This window comes from Solea solea, chromosome 8, assembly GCF_958295425.1.
Source record: "Solea solea chromosome 8, fSolSol10.1, whole genome shotgun sequence".
NCBI classification, from domain to species: Eukaryota; Metazoa; Chordata; class Actinopteri; order Pleuronectiformes; family Soleidae; genus Solea; species Solea solea.
The window spans coordinates 18,605,303-18,611,302 of record NC_081141.1 but is presented as its reverse complement, the minus strand read 5'-3'; the positions used below and the strand labels follow the sequence as shown (position 1 = coordinate 18,611,302).

Here is a 6,000-nt window from a genome sequence, read left to right as displayed (position 1 = left end):
TTCTTTATTATTTTTACCACCTTTCTGTAACACCTAATATAACAATCTCAATGTGTTTTATTTATTTTTTGACACTTTTTAATGTAGGATTCCACAAAATCTGTTTCACAGTAGATTGTTTTACCTTACAGGCAAGTGAAACTTTCGTTCATGTAAAATGAATATGATTGCAGTTGAGCGAGTTGCCTTTCAACTCCCAGCTCCACTAATCTACATGCCGTTGTGTCCTTGGGCAAGACACTTAACCCCAATGGTGCTCCTGACGCCTGTAATAAAAGGCAGCGTGTGCATCGATATGAGAGATCGCTGAGAGGAAATGCACTGAATGAAAGTGTGAGTGAACGGGTGAATGGCAAAACAGTAGTGTAAAGCAGCTTTGAGTGGTCAGTGATGAGGGGTCTCCAACCTTTTTTCTTCTGAGAGCTACTTTGACGAAATGAAAATGGCCAAGAGGCTACTTGTGTCTTTTAACATTTATTCTCAGAGCTTATTTCAAGACATGGTTGTCCACAACTCACATTCTGCAAAAAAAATAACAAAATAGTGTAGGAGTAGCTCACCTCCATGTGCATTTTGTCTTTCCTGTATTTCTCACACACTTTAAATAAAAATATGTATGCTGTCGAAACAAAACAATGCATTTACAAATACACCAATATTCTGGCTTATCCACTTTTCATTTTACTAGTATCATCATCCCACAGTATGGTATGTTTTTTTTCCTGCATGAGCAGTTGTCACAGTCATTATTGGTGTCCATCTCACTTCACCACTCACTCATCGAGATGACAGCAGCGCAAGTGTTTGATTGAAAACTAATTGGCAAATAATCATTTGGTGTTAGAAGGGGGCAGGACACCTCTGAGTTAGATTGGATAAAAATGGAAGCAGGTTCATGTTCAATTATTGAAACCTTTAGCGAGCTACTTGGAAAGGTACAGAGAGCTACTGGTAACTTGCGAGCGGAGTGTTGGAGATGCCCGATATGTGGTTTGATTGTTGTTGCTTCTACACAACACAATACAGATTGTGTGACACCATACTCTACTATTATTTTGAATTTCCAAGAGATACATACATGCAGTAATGTGTATCTACAACTTAATTTATTATAAGGAAAAAGATAATGTATGTGGTGACCCTAAAAAAGAATATCTCCCACAACCCATCTGTGCATCGCCACAAGGTCTCAGGCTATGACATATGCACAGTGCACCTACAAACCTGCATCACTCATCAGAATGGCACAGCTCAGCTGAAGCTTCTCACGGCACTCCGACAAGTCTGCAAGCATGAGCTTCCCATCACGGCCTTGTCCTTTACATCGAGAAAACGATTATCCACAGCACCTCCGAGCTAAAGGTGCACGTATGCGGGGAAGATGCTTCTGAGTAAAAAAAGAATGCTGTCTCGCTCCTCTGACTGTATCTAAATGAAGCCTTGCCGTCTCCTCTGCCCTTGTCAGCACTTGTTAACCTTTGCATTGATTCGCCTCCACTACTGTACATCTCCTTTAATTAAAGACATCAGCTAAGCTGCTCCTCCACGCAGCTGCATTTGAACGTGAACAGCTGCCATCTCAAAATGACCGTGCCAAGTACAGCACTTTGCATTTACATGTATTGATTTAATTAGCTTTAAGGTCAGCAGGGGATTGATAAGAAAAAAAATAACTTTGACCTCTGATGTGTCATGTGAAAACGAAGAGAACACAATTTTTGACAAATGACAATTATTACTAACAAATCACTAAAATCTGCTTGCTGGAAGTAATTATATACACTTTATATTCCAATCTATTAGAAATAATCTAATAAACCCATGACAATCACAGACTTAAACAGTGATAACAATAAAATCAGGTGAAAGTTTGTGCCTTCACAGAAATACTATCATGGAAAATGAATATCAATTTCATGCTTGGTTTGTCAAAAAGTTTCCACGACAACCTTTTTGCAAAAAACAAAAACAACTGACTGCCGACTGCTACTTTAGCAGCTGCGAATGTTTTTCCTGTATTAAGAGTCCCACTGTTCCCAATAAAAACACTGATCAGCGTACCTCTGTTTTACAATTATCAAGAGATCTCTCAGGGACAGCTTCAAGGTTTGGCAGAGCTAATTAGATTTAATAATGGCTGCAGAGACAGAGCTCTTTAGTAGATGAGGCCATAAAAATTCCTTTTGGATGCTTGGGCACAAAGACAATATAAATAGCCATCATGAGGGGACAGTGTAAGGACACAGCCCAATATGTCTTCATCCCACATAAGACATCTGTAAGTGATGGTGCTTGGTGCAGTGTGAGAGATGAGAAGAGGAAAAGGGCCCATTTGGGCATTGATCAGTTTAGTGCCCCCGGTCTGTTTGCATATTTTAGACCCATAAACAACATGAATGATGTGCCGTGTAATGCACCATAATCGAGATTTATTCAATCTCGGGGTGGAGGAGGTGGTGGGAGGAGATGTTCACAAATCTCAGAATCAGGAGGGGTTGTTGTGGCCGCGCGTGTGTGTGTGTGTGCGTGCGTGCACCGTGATTTATTTGATTTAATTAGATCGCAGATGTAAAACAGCTCGCAGGGAGAGAAGAAAAAAAAAGGTAAAGACGAGTACCGAGGGAGACATAAATAACACCAGACGCTTTCCCCTTTCCGCGTGCATTTCTTTTCTCCTCTGCTTCCTCTTGTTTTCTTTCAACACCCTTGATCTTTCCTCTGTGCATATACAACCTCTAGTTTTCTCTCCGCCCTGCACTATCCTCTTCTTCCTTCATTTCTTTGTTTTCCGTCTCTATTTTTACTCCATATTGTACTATATTGTTTTTCTAAACAATATAACAATATAACAATTCCCCCCTCCCTGATAGCTGTCTCCTTCTACGCCGCTCCCAGCTGAATAACGATAGGGGGGTTAACACCTCATTAGGCTAAAAGGCCCACAGGAACAATCAGAGTCACAGCACCCCTCACCTGTTAGTCTGACTGCTTTCACAGAGATGTTTTAAATACAGCGAGACAAGAGCACATTCATGTTGATGCTTGCACATGTCTTGTCGCTTTCTCTCTCCCTCTTTGCTTTTAAAGCTTGAGAGGACACACAGAGACACGCTTTGCCTCGAGTAGCAGATTTATGGTTCATGATCAGCAGAGAAAAGGAGCATAAATTGACGACTCCAGTGGTACCGGACAGTAAAAGTGGTTTAGCTGACACTTTGAACGGCGACGTGTCGCCACAGCCTACAATCTCTCCTTCTGAAAGACAGCTTATCATTTCTCCGCCTCTCACCTGTTTATTTATGTATGCTTTTCAAACCTAACAGTGAGGACTCTGAATCATTCATTTTCTCTATGTTGTCATTTTAAGACGTGTTTTCTGTAAGACCACTTAAGGTACAGGACATGTCACATGTTACAGTAGAGGCAAGAGTTTCTTATTTCAAAGCAATACAAAGGTCCAGTGTGTAGCCTTTTGTTTATTAGAAATTATAGGTATATTATAGGTCTAATATGACTTTATAATAAAAAACATTAGATTTTTGGAGGCTTATCTTATGTTACTAAAACAGCGGAAACAGACAAACCAGCCAAAGCGTATGCTGCGCAAACAAAGTAGAGCCGCATCCTTTAAATTAAATAAATGAGTCATTTATCAGTCCCACTGGGGCAATTCCTTCTCTGCATTTAACCCATCCTCTACTGGAAACCTTCCGAGAATTAGGAGCAGAGAGCAGCCACTGAGCAGCGCCCGGGGAGCAATGGGGGGTTGGGTACCTTGCTCAGGGATATCCCAGCACTTTTTTGACCTGGTGGGGACTCAAACCAACAAAACTTTACAGTATCACAGCATTGTACCCTTTTTCTTTCATTCTCCAGTCACACATCAGATTTTTTTCATCCAACGCATCAAGTCATGCCATTACTTTTGGCTTTTTTAACAATAATAATAATATATTTTATAATAATAATAGAATATATTTATAATAATATCTCTAGGCTGAATTGATCACCAAGTAAAGTACATTAGTGTACGACAAAACTGGAACATACTGTACGTTATGAGTCCTTTATGTGACTTTCACACCTGTTTCTCTGACGGTCAGCGCACATATACATAATGAATAGCTTCATGATTGATGCATGCGAAGCAACGATGTATGCATCTTAAATTACAGTATGTAAAATGAAGTAACAGTTATTGGTGAAGGAGAAAATTCCTCGCCTCACACTTCTCTTCCAAGCGTGTTGGAGAACCTATGCAGCCTTCAGTTACATGATGGTCAAAAATGGCGACCTCAGCTCTTGATATAAATATGAAAGAGAAAACAACAAATCATACAAACCTAAATTTAAAATTTTTACACACTGGACCTTTAAGGATTTGAAATATCTTTTCTTTTTCCTGTCTCATGCACTGGTTGATCACTGGTCATTAAATGAAATACAATTATAGTTGATCTTGGTAAAGATGCAGACTGTGTGACTTAAAAATGAAGCCCAAATCAAGCAATTTTGATAATCTAACACTCATCCAGCTTTTACTGCAACAAACCAATTTCAGCAGTCAAATAAAAATCCAATGTACCATTTTTAATCTTAGTCTCATTTATGTCCAACTGATTATTTGAATTGCTGTTATAAAGTCCTGTACGGGCTCGATGTCCTCTTCAAGACTAACATGCTTTCAAAGGACTCAAGGCAATATTCATGTCAATAGTTTTTTTGTTTTTTAATTGTTATTGATTAACAAAGTGGTGTGCCAAGATTGTTATTAGTGAAAAATAAAAGAACCAGGGAGCCCTCCGTTGTTGATGCAGGGCCCATGTAGGCATTTCACTTTGCAATATTGATTAAAGAGCAGTTATCTTCCTCCAAAACACCGCCTGGAACAATAAAACAGAGTAAATAAGTTAATCAGTCAGCATTTTGCTGCAATAGTTTTGAGGTTCAAGTCACATAGTCACAAGTTATTAGCTGCTCTAATTACTAAATTCACTGTGAAATTAACTGCAAGGGCAATTTCTAACACTTGAAAAGCTTGGGACTGTTAACAAAACAACAGCTCGAGGGATTTCGTGTGTGTTGTTATTTGATAGCAATTTTTGGGCTCACACACACACGGAAAAACAAACAGATTGGATAGACTGTTTAAGTAAGCTCACTTCAGACACTTGCAGGGAGTAGAATTAATGCCAATGGAAAGACACTTGCTATATAACAAGCTATATAATGCTTTAGCGATGATTATCATGATCACAGTGCATCTATACTGCAACACTTGTGACTTTTTTTAGTTTTGCAGTAAATTGTAAATAACTGCCAAATATCAGATGTTATTCTGGAAAAATGGGCAAAAGCACTTAGTTACAGAACATTCTCTGGTCAAAATGGACATCAGTCACTGAGCTGAAATACGACTGAACGGGTTGTGACTCGATGCCGTCGCTAAACACACCAGACTCCTCTGTTAAATATTGAGATTCATGAGTGAGTGCTTCTGCCCCCTTTTTTCCAAGTTAAATGAATACTTCAACAATTTGGATTTAGCTTTGTATTACTAGAATAGGGGTAATATTTTTGTTACGCGCTCACCAGTGACACTCGGTCCGAGCCTTGGTCAGAAGCTTGAAACTGCAGCGCTAACTCCACACTTTTTAGACCCACTCGTATAGGGAGACGGACCTCATTCCCAGAATGTAAACCCTGTCCGCCTCTGTCTCTGCTAACAGTTAAGCTAACAGGATCAAGTGGCACTGGTGGAAAGGTTAAGATAACTGAGGTTGGGAAGCACAATTTTTCAAAAATACTACTCCTATTCTAGTATTACAAAGCTAAATGCAAATCGGTGAAGTATTCCTTTAACTTTCGATATCTGACCGTTATCCAACCGTTAAGGAATCATGGTACAGAGAGGCTGACGTCTGCTGTCGCTGTATCTCTCAACATTTCAGTTTATTTAATTAAAAGTCTTAGTGAAGTTCATCATCTAATATATATTCA

The 6,000-nt window shown here is 39.3% G+C and overlaps 1 protein-coding gene across 1 annotated transcript in view; it reads right to left on the bottom strand.

The window, feature by feature from the left end:
• Positions 1 to 3,393: 3,393 nt before the first annotated feature.
• Positions 3,394 to 6,000, bottom strand: part of stpg2 (sperm-tail PG-rich repeat containing 2) — a 64,912-nt gene continuing 62,305 nt past the window's right edge. The window contains exon 14 of the mRNA XM_058635308.1: positions 3,394 to 4,883. The gene's annotated coding sequence lies outside the window, so the exon portion shown is untranslated. The remainder of the gene's footprint in view (positions 4,884 to 6,000) is intronic.